General features: G+C 37.8%; 1 long non-coding RNA gene and 1 pseudogene across 2 annotated transcripts; one reads left to right on the forward strand and one right to left on the reverse strand.

Annotated features, from left to right (window-relative positions):
- The first annotated feature begins 299 nt into the window (after positions 1–299).
- LOC146898456 (protein NRT1/ PTR FAMILY 8.3-like) lies at positions 300–8,333 on the forward strand (annotated as a pseudogene). Its single transcript, XR_015022982.1, has 6 exons — positions 300–444; positions 561–663; positions 750–967; positions 1,058–1,615; positions 2,016–2,465; positions 7,910–8,333. The product of XR_015022982.1 is annotated as a protein NRT1/ PTR FAMILY 8.3-like (transcript).
- Positions 8,334–8,972: 639 nt separating this feature from the next.
- LOC146898457 (uncharacterized) lies at positions 8,973–9,832 on the reverse strand. The gene is made up of 2 exons (XR_015022541.1): positions 9,757–9,832; positions 8,973–9,229 (listed from the first exon to the last, which is right to left on the reverse strand). It is a non-coding gene; the product is annotated as an uncharacterized LOC146898457 (long non-coding RNA).
- Between the last annotated feature and the right edge of the window lie 808 nt (positions 9,833–10,640).

Raw genomic sequence — 10,640 nt, forward strand, 5'->3', positions numbered from 1 at the left:
CCACAGGATATGCTTGATTGCTACAACCGCGTTTATTGTGGACGGTTAGCAACAATTGGACTAAATCGTTCCTTAAGACCTTATAAGCAATATTCTCTTCTATGCTTTGTATCCTCACTATACAGTTTTAATCAAGTTTTTGTATTTTGTGGCAATTAACAGGTTCATATCTTATTGATTCTTCTAATTTTAGGCCATAAAATGTGAAGTGAAAAAACACTCCCAACTCCTTTTCACTCACAAAAGGAATATTTCAGAATGGTTGGTATCAACTTGTTTATTACCTACCATTCTTTGTAGGCATTATGATTATAAAAATAGAATGCAGATGAGTGGATCTCAAGAGACATCAAAATTGGTCCCATCAATTTGGGACAGTAGAGACTAACAATGGAGCATTTAGAGCAACCTACCAGATTACTTCTGGAAGATGGTCTTCTACAGGTTCCTACTTAGCCTATCATCTCTACGTCATAATGGCATGCAACTTGTTATAGTATTCACACAAGTAGTAGCTAATTTGTAGTATTATCATTTATGCTGTTGTTTATTTTTTGCAGTCTAAAGACAGTGTTCACACAGGAGATGGGTCGGTGAACATAAAGGAAGAGCTTTCTGTCAAAAAGGAAACTGGGACATGGAAATCATGCCCCTTTATTCTAGGTGATTATATGTTCCATCATCTGTTTGTTGTTCTAACAAACAATATTTTTTTGTGTTTGACGCGTCACATATCTATTATAATACAGGTACTTTCTTTCGTGATCGTTTGGCATACTATGGGATTGCTACAAATCTTGTCACTTATCTCACCACGAAACTACATGAAGGAACTGTTTCTGCCACAAAAAAAAGTCACCACTTTTCAAGGAACTTGCTATCTTACACCTCTCATTGGATCCTTCTTTGTGATACTTACTTGGGAAGATACTGGACAACTGCAGTGTTCTACGGAATCTATCTCATTGTAAAATTTAAAATTATGCTTTATGAGTTTCTCATCATGAAGTTACCATGAATCTGATAGTATCCATAATGGAACTTCTAATTTTTACAGGGAATCTGCATATTGATTCCTTCAGCAACCATTTCGGCATTGAAGCCAATGGAATGTGTGAGTTCTATCTGTCCATCAGCAACTTTAGCTCAAAGTGCCGTGTTCTTCCTTGGACTATTTTTAATTGCAGTAGGGACTGGTGGAATAAAGCCATGTATTTGGCCCTTTGGGGCAGATCAGTTTGATGACACAGATCATAGGGAAAAAGCAAGTAAAGGATCATTCTTTAATTGGAATTATTTCACTAGTAACATTGGTGCACTTTTATCAGTCACAATATTGGTATGGACTGAAGAAAATGTTGGCTGGGGCCTTGGATATGGAATTTGTGCATTGTTTATTGGTATTGCAATCATAATTTTCTTTCTAGGTACACCAATCTATAGATTTCAAAGGCCAGGTGGAAGTCCTCTTACAAGAATTTTCCAGGTGATTTCTGCTGCTTTATTCAAGTGGAAATTTTTTAATTCCTCAAGACAGTTGTCTACTCTTTGAGAAAGCAATGAGTAATTCTTCCATTGAAGGAAGTTCTAGACTAGAACATAGTGATGATTTGAGGTTATCTCATAGCTTCAAACATCTTTTCATATCCAATTATAATGTCTTTCCTTGTGTTCTTCTGCTCAAAGCAGAGATAATATTGTTTGCTTAATATGTATTATAGCGTATCCCAAAATATTTCGAGAAAATAACCATTTTTGCCATTGAATATGTAAGTCGCTATCCCTATAATATCTGAATGTACATTTTGGTAGTCAGTTTGGTCCTGGTATGTCTGTTTCTCTCGTCGGTCAGGTTGGTCGTTGGATGCGTCTTTCGCTAGTCAGTTTGATCCATGAAATTACTAACAGCATACCCACTCGGGAATGTTTTTTTAATTTCGATGCACTCAAGGGCTATAGTGACGCCGCCTCAGACATTTAGGTACCAAAATGACTTATTACTCTACTTTGTGCAGGTTCCTTGATAAAGCAGAAGTGATATCAGATGCAGAAAAAGAGAGTGCCGAAGCGACTAGTCCATGGAGGCTTTGTACAGTTACACAGGTTGAAGAGTTTAAAATTTTGATCCGCATTTTTCCAATCTGAGCATCAGGAATAATCTTCTGTGCCGTTTATGCACAAATGTCATCACTATTTGTTGAACAAGGAAAAATGATGGACACAACTATTTCTTATTTGAAAATTCCTGCAGCGTCTCTTTCAACATTTGACATCATAACTGTCATTATTTGGGTTCCAATTTATGATAAAGGGATTGTTCCAATTGCAAGGAAATTCACTAACAAGGTAAGAGGCTTCTCAGAATTGCAAAGGATGGGAATTGGCCTTTTTCTCTCCATTATTTGCATGTCGGCTTCTGCATTAGTAGAAACCTAAAGGTTGCAAATGGCGAAAGAATTTGGTTTGTGTAAGAGTTAACTTAAAATTAGGTTCAGAATTCGGAAGCAACGTGCCACGATGGAGAGCAACGTTCCACGATTGGTGGTTTCAGATCCTGAGGCAAGCACTGGAAAAATCGTGCCACGATGGAATCGTAACGTGGCACGATGGTACGCTGAAGGAAATATAGAAAACATATTTTTCAGTGGAGATTTGTTCCATATTTTAAGGGGGTTACTTTTACTATAAATATAAACCTTGTATCAGATGAAACACAGAGTAGAAAACAGGGTTTAGAAGCCGACATAAAAACTAGGGTTTATAGAGAATTCTCTTGGCAACAACACTAGGGTTGGGTTTGTTTTCGATTCACCTTGAACAAAACACTATTAGGATTGAGTCTCTTGGTCACGGGAAGAGGCTGGGACTTTGGGTAGAATTAGGTTTGAAGACTGATTCTTGTAACCCTCTGACATCTCTTTGTAAAGAAACTCATATCATTATAGTGGAACGGAGAGCTGCTCTCTCCCCCAGAGTAGGTCATCATTAGACCGAACTGGGTAAACAGATTCTTGTGTTGTCTCTCTCCCTCTCCTCTCTTGCTGTTTTATTTTTGTTTGATTTATTTTTTGTCATCCGCTTCAATTGATTGCTTGGTATTAATTTGCTCCACACATCAAGTTTTTATTGGTGTGGTTTTCACATCGAATCCGCAACAATTGGCGCCCACCGTGGGGCAAAGGTCAAATCAATAACCAGGTATCATGGGTTCGAAGTGGGATATTGAAAAGTTTACCGGTAGTAACGACTTCGGGTCGTGGAAGGTAAAGATGAGGGCAATTCTAATTCAACAAAAGTGTGTTGAAGCATTGAAGGGAGAAGCACAGATGCCTGCGCATCTGACACCTGTAGAGAAGACGAAGATGAATGATAAAGCAGTCAGTGCTATCATTCTGTGTCTTGGTGATAAGGTGTTGAGAGAGGTATCAAGGGAGACTACTGTTGTGTCTATGTGGAATAAACTTGATTCATTGTACATGACCAAGTCCTTGGCACATAGACAATGTCTGAAACAACAACTCTACTTTTACCGAATGGTGGAGTCAAAACCTATAATGGAGCAACTGACGGAATTCAATAAGATTATTGATGATTTGGCGAACATAGATGTAAATCTAGATGACGAGGATAAAGCCTTACACCTACTGTGTGCTTTACCTAAGTCCTTTGAGAATTTCAAGGATACAATGCTTTATGGCAAAGAAGGCACTATCACTTTGGAGGAAGTTCAAGCATCTTTGAGAACCAAAGAGTTAACCAAGTTCAAAGAGTTGAAGGTTGATGATAGTGGAGAAGGCTTGAATGTCTCAAGGGGGAGAAGTGAAAACAGAGGAAAGGGGAAAGGCAAGAATTCCAGGTCAAAGTCTAGGTCAAAGGGTGGTGATAATAAAACAAAGTACAAATGTTTTCTTTGTCACAACTATGGTCACTTCAAGAAGGATTGTCCGGAGAGAAAGGGCAATGGAAGTGGTAATCCATCTGTTCAGATTGCAAGTGAAGAGGAAGGTTATGAGAGTGTTGGAGCACTAACTGTGACAAGTTGGGAACCGGAAAAGGATTGGGTCTTGGACTCTGGATGTTGTTATCACATCTGTCCGAGAAAGGAGTACTTTGAAACTTTGGAGCTGAAAGAAGGTGGAGTTGTTCGCCTTGGTAACAATAAGGCTTGCAAAATTCAAGGTATGGGTACTATCCGTCTCAAAATGTTTGATGACCGTGATTTCCTTTTGAAGGATGTGAGGTATATTCCTGAACTTAAGAGAAATTTAATATCTATAAGCATGTTTGATGGTCTAGGATATTGTACTAGAATTGAACGTGGTATGATGAGAATTTCTCATGGTGCATTAGTTATAGCTAAAGGGTCTAAAATACAGGGTTTATATATTTTAGATGGTTCCACTGTTATAGATCATGCATCGGTTGCTAGTGTAGACACTCTGGACATAACTAAACTGTGGCATTTGAGGTTAGGTCATATCAGTGAGAGGGGTTTAGTTGAACTAGCTAAACAAGGTTTGCTAGGGAATGAAAAATTGAACAAACTAGATTTCTGTGATAATTGCACTTTAGGCAAACAGCACAAGGTGAAGTTTGGGGTGGGTGTGCATAAATCTAGTAGGCCTTTTGAGTATGTTCATTCGGATCTTTGGGGTCCAGCATCAGTTAAAACTCATGGGGGAGGTTCATATTTCATGTCTATTATTGATGATTATTCTAGAAGGGTATGGGTTTACATTCTGAAGAATAAAAGTGACGCCTTTGAAAAATTTAAAGAATGGCATACACTTGTAGAAAATCAGATTGGAACTAAACTGAAAGTGTTGAGAACTGACAATGGCCTAAAGTTTGTTTCAGAGCAGTTTAATGAGTTTTGCAGGAAAAGAGGTATAAAGAGGCATAGAATCGTGGCATACACACCTCAACATAATGGTCTTGCTGAAAGAATGAACAGGACCTTGTTGGAGCGTGTGAGGTGTATGTTGTTGGGAGCTGGATTGTCCAAGAGTTTCTGGGGAGAAGCTGTTAGTACTGCAGCATATTTGATTAACAGATGTCCATCAACAGGGATAGATCTCAAGACACCTATGGAGGTTTGGAGTGGGAGACCGGTAGACTACTCTAATTTGAAAGTTTTTGGAGCTTTAGCATTTGCTCATGTGAGACAAGACAAACTTGATGCTAGAGCTGTGAAGTGTATTTTCATGGGTTATCCTGAAGGTGTGAAAGGTTACAAACTGTGGAAGATGGAACCTGGAGGATCAAAATTTATTATAAGCATGGATGTTACTTTTGATGAGACCCGCATGGGGATGAAGTGCAAAGACCTGGATACAAGCTCAGAAACGGGAATAGAGAAAATTCAGTTTAAGGTGGAGCCTACCACTGATGAAAGGGAAGAGGAGGATGAGACTTTAATACCTGATGAGAGTGAAGGCCAAGAAATAATTAATCCTGACTATCAACTAGCAAGAGATAGGGAAAGGAGAAAAATTAATCCACCTGATAGATACGGTTATGCTGACCTCTTATGTTATGCTTTGAATGCAGCTGAAGAATTGCAAGACTCGGAACCAAAGAACTTCAGGGAAGCATTAGAAAGCAATGAAAACAAGGACTGGCTGAAGGCAATGAATGAGGAAATACTTTCATTGGAAAAGAACCAGACTTGGAAACTTGTTTCATTACCTAAGAATCAAAGGGTAGTGGGAAGCAAGTGGGTGTTAAAGAAGAAAGAAGGTATACCAGAGGTCGAGGCACCAAGGTATAACGCAAGACTTGTAGCAAAGGGTTTTACTCAGGTGGAAGGGATTGATTACAATGAAATCTTTTCACCGGTGGTAAAACATTGTTCTATAAGGATACTTATGGCGATTGTTAACATGTATGATCTTGAGTTAGAACAAATGAATGTGAAGACCGCATTTCTACATGGAGAGTTGGAAGAAACTATCTATATGCAACAACCAGAAGGTTACGTGGAAGATAATACAAAAGTGTGTTTGTTGAAGAAATCTTTGTATGGGTTGAAGCAAAGTCCAAGGCAGTGGTATCGTCGGTTTGATGAGTTCCTAGTAAAGGCTGGTTTTGTGAGAAGCAACTATGATAGTTGTGTTTACATGATGAGAAGAAATGAGAAAGTCATTCTCTACCTTCTCCTTTATGTAGATGATATTCTTATGGCAAGTTCTGACATGCAAGAGATTCAGAAGCTCAAGAAAAGATTGAATGATGAATTTGAGATGAAGGATCTTGGTAATGCAAAGAGGATACTTGGTATGGATATCATAAGGGACCGAAACAAAGGTGAGCTGTTCTTATCTCAGCAAGGTTACTTGAGGAAAGTGGTGGAGCGGTTCAGAATGAAAGATTCTAAAGTCGTTGGCACTCCTCTTGGCCATCGCATAAAGTTGTCAATAAAGCAGTGTCCTCAATCCGATGAAGAAAAAAGCAAGATGGAGGGTACTCCCTATGCAAGTGGGGTTGGAAGCATCATGTATGGTATGGTTTGTAGTAGACCGGACTTATCCTATGCAATAAGTGTGATAAGTCGGTTTATGGCAAATCCGGGTCAAGTGCACTGACAAGCTTTGAAGTGGGTTTTGAGATATTTGAATGGGACTTTGAAAGGTGGTCTGAAGTATACAAGGTCATAACCAGGAAGGGATGCTTTGGAAGGATATGTGGATGCGGACTATGCAGGTAATGTAGACACTAGAAAATCTTTGTCTGGATTTGTGTTTACATTGTTCGGTACAGCAGTAACTTGGAAGGCAAATCAACAATCAGTTGTAGCTCTTTCAACAACTCAAGCAGAGTACATAGCCCTTGTTGAAGGGGTCAAGGAAGCCATATGGTTGAAAGGTATGATTGGAGAAATGGGAATTAGTCAAGGGTGTGTGAAGATGCATTGTGATAGCCAAAGTGCCATTCATTTGGAAAATCATCAGGTCTATCATGAAAGAACAAAACACATTGACATTCGTTTGCACTTTGTCAGAGACATGATTGAGACAAAGGAGATCATGGTGGAGAAAGTGGCATCGGAAGAAAATCCAGCTGACATGTTCACCAAATCATTACCAAGATCAAGATTCAAGCATTGCTTGGACTTGATTAACTTCATTGAAGAATAGATGAAGGTTGGAGAGAGCAGCAAGGTGATTGATGGTTAAATTGGCATCATCACTGATTTGAAGTCAAGGTGGAGAATTGTAAGAGTTAACTTAAAATCAGGTTCAGAATTCAGAAGCAACGTGCCACGATGGAGAGCAACGTGCCACGGTTGGTGGTTTCAGATCCTGAGGCAAGCACTGGAAAAATCGTGCCACGATGGAATCGTAACGTGGCACGATGGTACGTTGAAGGAAATAAAGAAAACGTATTTTTCAGTGGAGATTTGTTCCATATTTTAAGGGGGTTACTTTTACTATAAATATAAACCTTGTATCAGATGAAACACAGAGTAGAAAACAGGGTTTAGAAGCCGACATAAAAACTAGGGTTTATAGAGAATTCTCTTGGCAACAACACTAGGGTTGGGTTTGTTTTCGATTCACCTTGAACAAAACACTATTAGGATTGAGTCTCTTGGTCACGAGAAGAGGCTGGGACTTTGGGTAGAATTAGGTTTGAAGACTGATTCTTGTAACCCTCTGACATCTCTTTGTAAAGAAACTCATATCATTATAGTGGAACGGAGAGCTGCTCTCTCCCCCAGAGTAGGTCATCATTAGACCGAACTGGGTAAACAGATTCTTGTGTTCTCTCTCTCTCTCTCTCTCCTCTCTTGCTGTTTTATTTTTGTTTGATTTATTTTTTGTCATCTGCTTCAATTGATTGCTTGGTATTAATTTGCTCCACACATCAAGTTTTTATTGGTGTGGTTTTCACATCGAATCCGCAACAGTTTGGTCGACGAAAATGTCCCTGTACCATTTAGTATATTATGGCAGATACCTCAATATTTCTTGCTTGGTGCTGCTGAGGTATTCACTTTTGTTGGACAGCATGAGTTTTTCTACGAGCAAGCGCCGGATGGCATGCGGAGTTTCTGCAGTGCATTGGCACTTTTAACAAATTCTTTGGGGAATTATTTAAGCTCTTTGATTGTCACTATTGTTGATTACGTTACAACAAAAGATGGAAATTCTGGATGGATAAGAGATAATCTGAATGAGGGTCATCTTGATTACTTTTTTTGGCTTCTAGCTGGACTTAGTTTTGTTAATATGTTGGTATACATTGTTTATGCTAGACAGTACAAACAAAAGAAGGCTTGTCACATGACATGAGTCTTCCTTAAGCACAGTGTCTATGACTTTGAAGTAGAATTCTTAAGTGTAGAGTTCCTAATGTATCATATAAAATTAAAACGTTATAGAAATGAAAACTTTCTTAAGGCTATAACCAATGGAGATTGTAGTGAATGTTTCTTCCTGTACTATTTATCTTTATTGTATTGTATTAAGAATAATGATATATAGCACACTAGTTTAGTTACTATATAAGTCACATGGTTGATTCATTTGTACCTATCTTTTCCATTCTTGTATCATTTCAACTATCATCAATACAATAGTTTTCCAAGCTTTTCTCTCTATATCCATGGATGCCATGTTTCCTAACATATTGCCTTTTAAGTATGTAATTAGACTTCAGTGAAGCATATATGTTCCTTTTCTTTTTGGTATCGGTACATAACATTTGATAGGTTTCATTTTTATTCGTATTGGACGATATCTTCTTATAAGTTTATTTCTAATTTTTATTAATTGGTATTGGACGACAGTTTCTGATAGGCTTATTTCCTAATTTCAAAGTGAGTCTCCAAGCCTATCCGAACATGTCTTTTGATAGTTAGCGATTGGAAGACAACTTCTTGAAGATATATATGTGTAGAGGCATTTTCGATATTCTGGAGGGTCTATGAGCAATGTGAGGGCCTAAACAGCAAATTCAAAACAAAAAACTAAGACAAACCCAATCCACTTCCACTTTTTGAAGTGAGGCCCATCATTCACTAAAGACAAAATCAAACACATTTTCATTTCAACTAGACTTTTGACCTGCGCGGCATAAATCAATCTATTTTGAACCTCAGATACCAATCCTCTATCTGTCTTGGGCATTTCATTGTAATTATCAAGACTTTTTCCATGACATTGCAGCAAAGCCTCGATATCTAGCAATGCATAACTCTTCAGCTGATCAGATGTCAGGACCAAATCTGCATTATGGATAACGCGTCAAATACAGATGAAAATATACAAAAATACGTGGAATGAATTCAGCAGCAACAATAATTAATATGGTAAAATGTGTACTTTGACTTTCTAAAATATATTTCTTCGTTAGTTATACTCTTAAAGTGTTTTTAGCATCACTTAATTGCTAGCTTAACCGAACAGAAAAGTCAAATCCCACCAAAACAAACTCAATAAAAAAAATATAGGGCTATAAAAACTAAATGTAGTGTTTCATATAAAGTGAGCATGCCTTTTCTTGATGACCATATGATTAACAGAAAAAAGTTTCAGTCAATTTGCACTGTTAGTTCCATTCCAATTTAATTGATATCATGTATATGTATTCTTTATTTAAAGTTCCAATTTGAACTAAACCAAATTGACATGATTTTAAAAAGCATCAGCATCAATTGCAAGTTGTTTCAAATCAATTACTTAGGACAGTTGCTCATAATACATAAAAAATGCTGAAACGGTCAGGAGTAGTCCATAAGTTAATGACTCTTGCCTGGATCCCGAATTCAATCTTTCCGCCAACAATGTCAGCGAGTTTTGTGATCTTCGGTGCCTTTCATGTTTCGCAAAAGGACATAAAAAATTTAGAATAAATCAGACTGATGGAAAAAAACAACTTTAAGGAAACTTTAAAATTTTAGCGTCTGCAGTTCAATACCTTTGGTTGCCATGGTCAAGATTTCGACATAAGAAAGTTGCTCAAGTGTGCTCTATTAAACATTGTCAATCTCACAAACTAACTTGATGGTATGACCAAACAAACAAACCTTGGATATGTATTTATAGGAGTGGCTTAAGATTTTTTTGTGTAGAAGACAAACTGCAGACATTAAAAAACATTGCAATAAATGATGTTTCATAGCTGATAGTCTTTTCTCCCTGTATTTAATTCGCATGCCTATATCATCCTAGTACACTACCACATCGAGCACACCAACAGGAGAGGGAGTATTGGCTGCGCATTAATGAATGCAGGTGAGCATACTATCCTAAATGCAGTTGACTTATCACATTGAGCACATACATTTAATTAATGCAGGAATTTCTTGAGCAACTAAACTAATGCATCTGATTAAGTGAACAATGTACAGTTAGCACGGCATTTATTACGGGGTTTTACTAACAAAGAATGTGCAACAAATCACACTGATGGAATACGCTTTGAAAACGCATACAATGGGGACCCAGCTAATTAATTCAGTTAGTTGGGTCATTAACAATGACCTAAGGCGCCAAAATCAGATTAAGAATTCATAATGGGGGTTTGGGCTGCAATTAGGGTTAGGGTTTTACACTAATCAGACCACCTTTGATTAATATTAAGTAAAACTTGAGTATTACTTTTCCCATCCTATGCCTTTCCTTGCGCACCCTATT

Source organism: Medicago sativa, chromosome 8 (genome assembly GCF_051527215.1).
Source record: "Medicago sativa cultivar Bolivia chromosome 8, Bolivia_mono, whole genome shotgun sequence".
NCBI classification, from domain to species: Eukaryota; Viridiplantae; Streptophyta; class Magnoliopsida; order Fabales; family Fabaceae; genus Medicago; species Medicago sativa.